Genomic DNA, 12,203 nt, shown 5'->3' with positions numbered 1-12,203 from the left:
GAGTTTGTGTCTGCGTCTATCTCATTTCCAGAAGCAAGAACAATAAATCTGAACCGGGATTAAGAATTCCAACCTATGCAACTTAAACTTCGTATTTACAGAATTCAATGCCTTATTTTTGGGGGGCTATAAAATTCTTAGAAATGGAGGAATGACTTTTGTAGATGGCCATGTGTACAGAATAGTGTCCCTTGTGATACTGTGGGGAATCTTCCAAACTGTCAGTTTGAGATCAAATTACATTGCATCAAAAATGCATATCCTAATAGTCTCTTGTAATCATTCAATCCTGGTTTTTTGTCATCAGATGCCAGAAAACCTCTGTAGATATCCAAAGGACAATCTTCATTGTTTCCACATCATGCTATATTGTTCTGCTACAAATGTTCATAGGCCAAAAAGTAATGCTACTAAGTACAGATAACCTATTTAAAGTCAAAAGGCAAAAATTGCTATGTATAAGCAAGCCTTGTGAGACAGGAAAACATTCTTCTTGGGTAAATTGGCTGAATGTTACAAAGATTTACATGAACAGTGACCTTCAAAAATCTGGTATTTCAGTATGATGAACTCAAGTAATAAATTATGCGATACAGTGTAGCTGATTCTGTTCACAGCCAATCTGCATGTCTGTGTGTCTAGATCAAAGAACTGAGGAGTTTAGTGCAAAGGCTTTGAATGTCTTGCAGTCAGCTTGTGTCTGGTCAGGTTGGCTGCATTTGGAAACCAGGAAGTAAGAAGGAGTTGGCAGTGGCAGCCTGCCAAAGGCAAATGAAGAAGGCAGCAGCACTAACTTCAGGAGAGGATGGAAAGGAGTCTATGGGAGCAGTCCTGTGATAGAGAGCAGCAAATACAAGCACTGAACTTTCCAGCAGTTCATTCATGGTGGCCAGCCCTCATGATCTTGATGGGACATGTGCCATGTACATCAGAGTACTGAGTGGCAAGGATTAGAGCAGAACAAGTCAGAGGCTCCCAATCTCAGTCCTCTGCAGATGGGCAGCCTGAGTCCCACATGACCTCAAAGTGTTGTTATCAACAGCACCTCCCCTCTCTTCCCAAACATACACATAATAGCAAATAATCCTACCTAGAAGCGCTCCTAGGTGTCTACCAAACAAACCCTTCCAACGTCTCAGTGTGTGGTTCAGACAATGGCATCAGCCAGTTAATTACACCTGAGTTAATGGGGAAGCTGTAAGCAAAAGCAATGCTTTTTCTTTTCCCTTTCCTTGGAAAGGGAGGTGCTTCCAGTCCCACCCACTCCTTACATCTGGGAGGAGGGAAAGGATCTCTGATCTCTTCAGGGCTGTTCATACCTATAGGAACAAGCGTTCAAGTGCTTGGATGGCATTTAGATAGATGTGCGTACCAAACTGAAGTCAGTAACATGCCACTACTGCCATGTATCACAGGGATGCTCTGATAGGTAAAAGAATTTAAAGGTAAATAATTTATTTATCAAACGTGATTTTTTTTTTTCTTTTTTCCACAATGATAAGTACAGTTATCTTTCAGGAAAAGTGATTTTATGTGTTATGTTCCATTATAAACAAATGACTTAATGGTTATGTCATAGTCATAGGTCCTGAAATCTGTCAGAAGGCAGCCCTTTTCCTTTAGTTCTTGTCTATAAAATAAAAGAATGATTTACACATGCTGCTCATTTACAGTCGGAGCTTTGCGAAGAAGTCCTTGCCAGAACAAGATACTTTATAATATAGTAATACCCTGGGTTTGCTTTATTGTTCACCAACTTCATGAAGTCTTGTGTCAAGACAGAGCTTGGAAATAACATCATTTTTTTTCTTCTTGTCTAATTTATCTCATTTATCTATCTTATCTCTATCTTTCTTATTTATCTTACTTCTAACTGTTTTAGTGTAAGCAGAAAGGTTGTAGTACCCAGAAACACAGCATTAGAGACATAGTCTCAGCTGATATAAATCAGTGTAGCTCCTTTGAAGGCTGAGAATCTGGCCATTAATATCATGTAAAGTTACTGGGGTTTGATTTCCAGGAGAGTTGACAGAGCACACACATCTCCAGGTAAATGGAAGAGACAGGCTCAGTATCTCTGAAAATCAGGCCTGTGATTTCTAACAGGTCATAGGAATTTATAAACAAAGGATTAAATTCTGCTATATCTTACAGTCTGCAAGTCCACCAACCTAGCCACAGTTACACAGTTGTATGTGGTACACAGGTGTACACAGCTTATGGAGAATTCTGGTTTTGGGTTGTTTTCTTTCTAGTTTCATTCTGAAAACATGTTTGCTTGCAGATATATTTTCTGTGTTATGGTGTGTCAACACCATGTTGTTTACAATTTCCAGCTTTTTAAAAATATGTTGACGTGTCTGGTGAAGAAACACAATGCATTAGGGCAGATGGGAGAGGCTGGGTAATGCCTATGAAACATTTGGGGAAACTGAGTAAGATCTTTGCTGCAGGGATCCACTGAAGCTTTAAATACCAATTCCTTTCCAGTAGGGAGCAGGCAAAGGCTAAAAAAGTATGTTGGAACTTACCCCCTTTCTAGTTCAGGCAAGTAGCGTTAACAAATGTCAGGTCCAATTGAATTTTGCCTGCGCTATGATCTGTCCATCCTCAAGGCACATGCTGCCCATGAAGGTGACAGAATAACAATTATTTTCTCCAACTTCAAGGAGTTTTCACACAGACTGGGGATCCTGCTGATTCACTGTACAGATTATCACTAAAAGTGAAGTGTTATGCTAAAACCAGATTATAAATTGTGTTACTGTGTATGTTTGTATGGATAGAAAAAAAAGGAAGCATGGGGCAAAAGTCAAAAACCTGAAGTAATGTAAACTTCTGTTACACTTGACATTTGAGCTTTTCCAGTGAGTTGTGTAAGAGTCCATTCCTGGGCATTACTGTCACTTCTGCTTTCACCATGGAACATTAACTCTGTTTTCACTGCTCACATCTAGCAACGATCAGATGAAGCGTGGCATATCCAAGCTGATAACCTATCATTTGCTTTCTTTTAAATACAGACATATACACATATTTCAGTACCATCCTTTTCCTGCTGGCTTCTTTTGTTAAAATGCTGGTTATTCCATGTAGAAGAAGAAAAAAAGTCCCAAACAACAACAACAAAAAAAAAACATTTTTTTTTTTCCTTTGCTGATGAAATATTTGAAGATGTGCTTGTGAAATGATAAGACTGTTACATCAGGCTGGATCTTAACAGGCCATAAGGCAACTCAAGCACCACACCCATTACCTGCTATGCAAGTTGATTCATCTTTCAGGAGTGAGTTTTTTTCAGGATGAAAAGAATTACAGAAGGGAGGTACCTCTGCTGTGCATGTAGTTGTGTTTTTGGGGATTTTTAGTCAAAACCTTTCCTTGGGAACTAAGAGTAATGAAACAAGCTACTCCACTGATCTTCCATTTCTGGAGATATAACTGTACTCTGAGATACTGGTGATACTTTCACGTAGCCTAGTGTCAAGATGGATTTCCTAAATGCTGCAGCCCATTGAAAACTGTGCAGGTAAACCGTTTTGCAAAACTGCTGGTGTGGCAGCTTGGAAGGAATGTGCATAGCAGAACTAGCTGGAGTAGGCAGAGGGGCTGTGTTGACAGGCAACTGGAGACTGAAACAATAGGAAAGCTGTTGATCTGGGATGCAGTGCAATCATTTAATTATAGAAGCCTGTAAGATTTAGTTTTACATAACTTTCTAGTGTTTTGCAAATTATCTGTTGTTACATCAACTGCCCTATTAATAACTTATTAACTTCAGGGTGACCTGAGCTAGGGTGCTAGGATAGAAAGTTTAGTCCTGCATACATTTTAAGTGTTAGGGTATTTTCTGCCTCATAGGGCTATCATATATCTTGTAACATAAGTGATAACATAACTATGATAGTGAGGAGTGGAACAATCTAGTAGGCAAAGTAAAGAAGAATGTGATGGGGGCAGAGGGAAAGAAAGAAAAGTATGGAGATTTTAAATTGAGAGTGATTACAACTATGTAATGGTATTACAACTTTTGAAGCGCTAATTTTCCCTTACGCTTGCAGGCCATCTGTAAGAAGAGAGGGCAAAGCTAAAACATGTCATATAGAGACTCACAGAGGCAAGTGAGAGTTAAGCCATTGGCCACAAGACTTGATATTCCAGTGATTATGTATTGAAATACAGTGAATTAAGTAAGGGAAGGTGGAAGAATCTTGCATTTGTATTTATTTATGTTGTTATTTCTTTTCCTGAGCTTTGGTTGTTAGGTGACTTTGGAAAGAAAAGCTGCAGATTTGCTGCAGATTCAAACATCTCCTATACCTGAAGTCACTAACGCACTAGGAATGTCTTATGTCCACATATGATGATCATTCATTTTCAGAATTGGTCAACTCTTCATGCAGACCTGTAGCATTTTCAGATTTAGAGGCAGCCAAGTGCATGAACTTCACTAATTTCCATACACTGGGTGGAAAATTATCCAGAATGTTTTAAATTAAAATTCAAGGTTTGTACAGCACACCTTCCATCTAGCACTGCTGCAAATTAAACTCACTTATACATTAGGAAAGGTGCCAATGCAATCATAATAGAATGCTGAAATGATAAAGTAGTTCTTTTGCTGCCTTCCTTGGCACATGTTCAGCACCCCACTTTGATTCAAACATCATACCCCATTTGGTAAGGACTCTTGAGAGTAATAAAAAATCATGTATTATGAACCTGATTTGTACGGGGAGGATGTGAGGCGCCCTGGAAATCTGGTACAAAATAACCGTAGGTTTTTCAGATCATGCATATAACAGTTGTGGAAATTTGGTTCTTATGCATGTGTACTTCTGAATGAAGAACTTCCTAACAGTGACTCTTCAATAAATGTCATAGGAATATAGTCCTTGTTTGGACATTTGCCAGACTTAAGAGCAGCCAGTCCCCCATTCTCATCTGCTGGGCTAGGCACATTGAGTTACTTTGTTCATGAAGTGACGTCATCTGTGTCAAAATCATGTAGCATGTCATTTTTCTGTGCACTCAGACTGATTGATTAGTTCACAGTTGTTCTAAATGTATTTCTGTTAAATAGTTTGTAGAGCTGATTGCTTTTGAAAGGATTTTTTTCATTGAAAAAGGTCATTAATCCCAATAACACTTTTGAAAGGAACTGTTGCTTTTGGCATTTTAATTTTGTTTCAGCATTTTCCACTGATATACTGTTTTCTTTCATTTTTATTGGAAATGTTATGAAAACATTTATTGGCATTTCTAATTTGTGGCTGATCTAATATTTGGTAAATCATACAGAATATTTTGATGACTTCCTAAAAATCCTCCAAATACTTAAAAGGACAAAAAAGACATTGCTTATAAACACAGTAGCATGAAACCAGTATTTCATAATGTTTAGAAAATGTTTTATGCACTTAAGTTTCTAATGCATGTTAATACTAGAAAGCATGTTTTCCTCACCAGTAATTTCAATTTTAAAATAGCATTTGGAGGCCCTCTGTTTAAGTTTTGTCAGAAGTTGTTAAACAGATACTGTGTTCCACCTTCAAGTTGTAAGGATTGTATTTGTTGATGTGGTGGGCCTTTTAAAATATATATTAATATATGTAAATACATATATATGGATGCACATGTACTCCTAGTAAGAATGAGGTCATGACTTGTTATTAAAGCAGAGACAAATAATGGTAATAACATACAACTGGCACTTTTTTTTTTCTGATTCAGAGCTGAAGGCAAAAATACGACTTAATATCTTTTTAAATAAGATAAATGATTTCTTAGACAAGGCTGTATTCAAAAGTGTGAGAGCTGTCATTAGGCACAGATTGATTGTTTCATTCAACAGCGAAAACCAGGGGGTGAGCTTGTTCTGAATCTACTCTGAATCTGCTCTAGATTGAAATCCAGTGGTAAAGCCTGGCATAAAGGGACCTCTACTAGGAACTTAGGTATAACCTGGGGACTTACAAGTAGGAGGTGGTGGGAGAAGGAGGGAACATACTGGTCGGTTAGAGAATGACTGCTGACAGTTTTAGGAAATGACAAAGGAGATTCTAGAAGGCATTAATTGAGTATTATTAGCAGCCTTAGAGGAATATTAGTGCCGTTGTTTAATAAGCAATATGTAGTGTGAGATACCGGATACTACTCTAAGAAGAAATAACGTGATTTGGAACATGCTCAGAGTAGGGAGAGCTACAGTGCAGTTCAAAGAACATGAGAAGACATGGCCTGTGTAGTGTAGTCCAGCTGAATCTGAGAGGAGATGAAGTGATTTTCTATAAACACATTGGAGGGAAGACTACTTCTGTTAAAGGATAAGATTAAAATCATATAAATCATAAATAAATTGAGAGCAGATTTGAAGGAGGTCTTCAATAAGATGTAAGTGAGGTTCTAAAATGATTTCTCAGTAGAGTGGAATCAAAGAATCTAAATGGTTTTAAGGTGAAGCTTGAAATAAGCCTATGAAAGGGGTTATATAAATATGTCCAAGAATTTCTGGCATAAGAAGTATGAACATACTGACATCTGATGTTCCAGTATAGCTAAAAGGTGTTGAAAGAAGTCTTGGCAGCCTCTAATTTGGACTTTTATTTGTGTTAATCTTAAACTTCAAAGCATTCCTGGTCATTTGCTGAGGCCAGGGAGGTTTTTTCTCCTCTTCTTTCTCTTCCACAGTTGCAGAATTCAGGTTTTAAATGAGTGGAACTAAAACCCAAGGGGTGACAATATGGTAGCAAGTTGCACTGGAATTAAATTCTCCTAACTGGTTCGTTCATTTATCCTACTCATATTTTTAGCCTTAAATTTCTCTCCATATTTAAGATCAGAAGGCAATTTAATCTCCTCAGTTCAAGTTCCTATGGTGGTCAAGTTAGTATGTTAGTCTGGTTGTCTTTTTTTGTTCTGTCCTTTTTTAAATTGTGGTGGAGTTTTTTTGGTTCTCTTCATTCCCTGTACCAGGGGATTATAGGTCCATTTTCTGGGTGACTTGGAAATTGTATTTAAGGAATTCCTTGCTTTCATTCTTATATAGGATATGTATGATATTACAATCTTTGATCTCTTCTAATCTGTAGCACTTTATAGTTGTGGAATTTTGTCTCTTGCTGTGTGTCACAGGGATGGCCAAACCACCTTAGCAAAGATTCACAGAAATCACCGAGAAACAATTTTATCAAAAAAGCCCTTTTTTTTTTCCAATGTAGGATTCGTTTCTCAGTATATATGGACCTACATGGTGCTGAAGGAAGTTTCTACAATATTAATTCTTCCATGGGAGAAAGGCAGTTGGATAAAGACAAATACACATTCTCTCCATTCTGTCTGTACAAATCAAAATGGTAATTGTGTGAGCCCAGTATAAAGGGCCAACTTGAAGAACTTTGATATGTGAGAAATTTACTTTCAAGTACCATAAACAAAGACAGGTGAAAAACTGTAAAGCTTCAGGGAAGCTACTGCACTTTCAGAACATCTATGTCTCTTCACATGTGTTCCCAGGACCCACTCATCCCAGTAGACAAAGCAGATAATAATTGTGCTTGTGGGGCTCTTATTTAGAATTTGCACATGCAAACAGTAACAGCTGCTTGTACATGCAAAGTCTTGTGGTTTTATAATTGCATAGTCTAGAAGTTCATAGTTTTCAATCTGATTCATGTATGAGAACCGAGTTTCCCTTTCCCCTGAGAATTTTTCCGGCTCAAAGGGAAAAGACCCATATAATAGGCAGGTAGAAAATTATAAAGCTCTTGATAAAGCCCATGCCTGGCAACTCAGAAGTACTGGTAATAACATAACAGCAGATTATTGTTATTTCACAAAAAAAATACAATGTACACTGTCTGGATCCACCTTAGGCTGTGATTTCTCAGCGTTTTGTAATCCAGGAGGCAGCAGTTGGTTTGATTTAGAAGTGTCTCCAAGAGGCTCTGGTAGGGTCATGTAAGGTGTGAGAATGGCCTGGGGTAAAAGCTGTGTATCAGATCCTTGCACTGTACCCCAACTGGAAGATGTCCTAGCTTTCGATAGACTTGTAGTAGCCTTAAGTGGACAATGGACCTAACATTTATGCTCAGACAAGCTTCAAATGAGAAGTTAGTCTTGAAACTAAAAATTATAATCTTGTAATCAGGACAGGATGGGTGGGTGAGTGAAGGACCTGAGTGTTAACTGAATGTTCCAACCAGAATTAAATCTGTGGGTTACTTAAGCAGAGAAAACAATTTGTCAAGCTGAGTAGATGTAGTGGGAGTGGAGGGCTTCAGCCTGAATGGAGAGTGATTGTTTCGGCTGCAGTGCTTTTGGATTTTACCATCAATTTATTAATTTCATTGCTCACTTAAAATGCGGAGAGCATTTATCTCCATCCCATTTGATGCAAAAAGAGTTTACTGTAGGTTTGTAAAGGATGTCAAGAGCAGCAGGTGTGTAGGTACTGAAGTGTGCAGCCCACGATGGCCCAGGTAGCGGCAGTGCAGGGTGGGGGGTGACAGCACAGTAGTGTCTGCTTTACAGGTTTTTTGACCTTGTATGTGCTTTTGCTTGCTTTTCACTACTTCAGGGATAAAGGCTGCACAAAATCTAGTCTAGTCAGGATAGTGATTTGCTCTGTGGCAGTTATACTCTTATCTTGTGAAATCTCTGTCTTGAAAATCTTGGGGTAATTATTGGTCTTCCTTAGTGTCGCAGTCATAGGGGTGAATGTAAGTCTCCCATCTGCTAAAAACACCTAGTAATTAGGACTGTAGAGTAAAAATATGCAGATGTACACCAAGTGCAATGCAAAGTTCAGAAAACAGCAGATAAATAAAAAAGACAATCCTCTAATCACACAACAAATCAAATACATTGATATTTTCTAGAATTTCCTGCATATGACTGACATTTATTATATACAACTGGTCTAGAAATTTTTATAGACAAAATAATTTTTGGTTTTCAGTTTGAACTCGTCATTGGGTCCTCCTCAAAATTTAGAAGCAATCAAATAATATATTCCCGCTTTAGTTTTTATCTTCAAAATATAATGGGACAACATTTTGAAATATAACAAAGATAAGCTGGATATCTGTGTATTAAAACAGTGATTGGTTGGCTTACTATAATCTCCCAGTTTGAATATCAGATTATTTGAATTTTCATGGGATACAAAAGTTTTCTAGTGATGGCAACAGATCTATCCAATGTATTTAAAACATAGCATATATGTGTGTATGCACAGAAGTGTAAGAGTTATATATGCAAATGTGTGTGTTTGAATGTGCCCTCCCATTCTGTTTTACTGTGGTCTTAAATTGCTAATACTATGCAGCAGGCATTATGATTTCCTAGGTGTTTGTATTTTTGTAGCATCTAGTATTAAAGGTGATTAGGTGTTACAGTAGTTGGACAAATAAATACTGATTTCAGTTATTTATTATTGGTGAATATTTTCATCCATGGTTTTGAAGTGACAGTTGTTTGGGTTGGGTTTAGAATGTGAGGACATTCACTTCAGTCAACTCTTTAACAAATTCATATGCGTTTTCTGTCTTTAGAGCTATTTTAGATGAGGTGCAATGCAGGATATGTATAAAATAAGTGTTGGTAAAAAAGGACATAAAATTCTATTTAATGCCTTAGAGAATGAAAGTTAATTCTAATTAGGAATCTGTGTAGGAATTTAATCAGTTGCTCATAAGAATGCCAGGCAAACAAGATGCATTTAAAAGTGATTGATTCTATGATTCTATGAAAAGAATGCTTTTCTTCAATTTTTAAAAAATTTTCAAAATGTTAACATAGCTCCTTATTTTAAATTGGGACAAAAAATAAAATCTCCTAATTTTTTTCTAACCTGTAAATGCAAATGAAATTTAGAATAGGTTTTCTGAAACATGTTTTAACTATTTATTTCAATTTTGAATTTAAAAATAATCCTGTGTTTATTTTTACAATTAAACTTACTAGCATTTTTTTTTTTTGTGAACAGAGGCTTTAAAAACCTTTCATTATAAAAATTTTAGATACATAAGAGCTTGATCAGGACCAACCCTCCGAATCAATAGTTTCAGTGAGTCAACACTTAACAATCATTAAGAAAATTCCACAACTGTTTTTCAGTTAAGTACAGACAGGTGTTTTCTCACACCAGCTGTTTGGTTCCCAACATAGTTGAGATTGAGAAGTTTACAGAAGTATACAAAAGGCTTTTAAAGCTTCAGCTCAAGCAGTATTTTTTTGCATTCATGTGTGTCCCTCCTCTCATACAAACACCATTTTTATTCTTCCCTGAGCACAATTTCAAAATCTGCTTTATAATGTGTCCTATTTTTCAGCAGAGCAGTTGCACAGTAATGAACAGAAACCATACGCAATCCTATGTTTTTCCTGTCCAAAAGACATTTGGACAGGCACCTTTGCCCCAAATGAGCAGCGTGATGCTGATGTGAATGACAGTGAATTGAGTGAAGGGAAGCTAATTTAAGTATGTAATCTATCAAAGTGTCCCTCTGGAGAAGACCAAAGTAATTTGACTTTTTAGTGATCGGTAGCAGATGGTCATGCAAAGAGAAGAAAAGGGAAAGAAACTCCAATAGAATCCTACTGGTATCCTCTTACGGCATTCTGCACCCATGGGCTGTGGTCAGCTGGGTTTTCAGGCCTACAGAATAGCTGCTGAACAAAGTATGAGGTTCTGGAAAGAAGTCTTAGTCTGCAGTAGTTGCCATGAATATTAGTGTATAAAATATCCTACTGCATTAAGGCTTGAAAAGGCAGTTATTGTGGAGATGATATCAACAAAGGAAAAATCCAATGACAAAGTCTCTGATAACATTTTTACATCCTTTTGTTTCACAAGAACTGTGTTTCCTAATAATTCCCCAATTTAGCTTAGTTTTCAGAAGTTCACCAGTCTATGTGAAGATCATATTTAGATCCATCCTCTACAAATAATTTCATAATTCAGACTATTTGCATATTTCTTTTTTTTTTTTTCCCCCTGTGGTGGTTTGGCTTTGTTTTGGGTTTGGTGGGGTTTTTTTGGGGTTTTTTTTTTTTTGCCTGTGGGCAGGGACAATGGATTTTAACATTAATACATCACCTTTAGCTATACAGCAGGCTGAGATGGCCGATGTTTGAAATGGAGGAGTAACTAAAATTTGCCATAATGCAAATTAACTGGACACAAACAAAGAGATATTTTCCCTATGTTTCTTTCCCTAACAGTCAATCAAATAAACAACTGCTAAATATTGTGTTATTCTAGATTCTTTAGTGTTAGCTATTATACTCTCTGTGTCCTAATTAATATTAATCAAGATAACTTTTGAAAGTTAAAAATGTTAATTTAACTCACTAGGTCTCCTGCTTCATTAATGTCTTCAATGGTGTCATTTAGAAGAAAATGCTTCATCAAACAGTAGTGCTTCAATCATAAAAGGATGTAATAGCAGAAGCATTAGAACTTACATGATCCAAAGCCTCTCTGAATTGTTCGCATCTCATTTTCTAAATGGGACCAGTCATTATCTTTCTTAGCTCATTTCAGACAAGCAAAATAATCCCTCACTTCATATAGAAGTTTTTATTCCTTGAGGGTACCTAAGGGCTGTGTGTACAACATTTATTATTTTACCTTCAAATATGCATTCACCTCTGGGCTGGAACAAAGTGGAATGCTTAAAGGCTCAAAATTTCCTGCTCTTTCTAGATGACAGTGGTTCTTTAGATTGCCTTTGTAATGAGAAAGCAAATGGTGCAATCTGTTCTAAAAGCCACCCCCAAGTTATGCCAATACTGGAACTGCAGGCTCAGCATCTCTTGGGGAATTTGACAGAAAATAACTATTTGTTTTCTTGTTGCAGCTTGTTGCAACTTTCTATATTTTCTAGCTGTTAATAAATGTGGCTTCAAAAGCCTGTTCACAACGTATTCTCTTATTTTTTTACTTTACCTGTATTTGTCTAACAAATGTATCTGAGACATAAACCTTAAATTATACATGGCTATAGGATAATTCTGGATACTCTCAAATTATGTGTTGTGTCCTATTTTATAAATTTACATATGTGATTGTCCAGCACTTGTGATAAATGGTGAAACATGATCCAGAATTTCTCATTCCCAGCTCTCTTGTCAAATGATGAGCTCACATTCCCCAACTTCTCTGTTAATCATATAATGACCAATCCAAATGAAGGCTT

The sequence above is a fragment of the Pelecanus crispus genome, chromosome 6 (genome assembly GCF_030463565.1).
Source record: "Pelecanus crispus isolate bPelCri1 chromosome 6, bPelCri1.pri, whole genome shotgun sequence".
Lineage (NCBI taxonomy): Eukaryota > Metazoa > Chordata > Aves > Pelecaniformes > Pelecanidae > Pelecanus > Pelecanus crispus.
Note: the sequence above shows the minus strand (reverse complement) of the source record.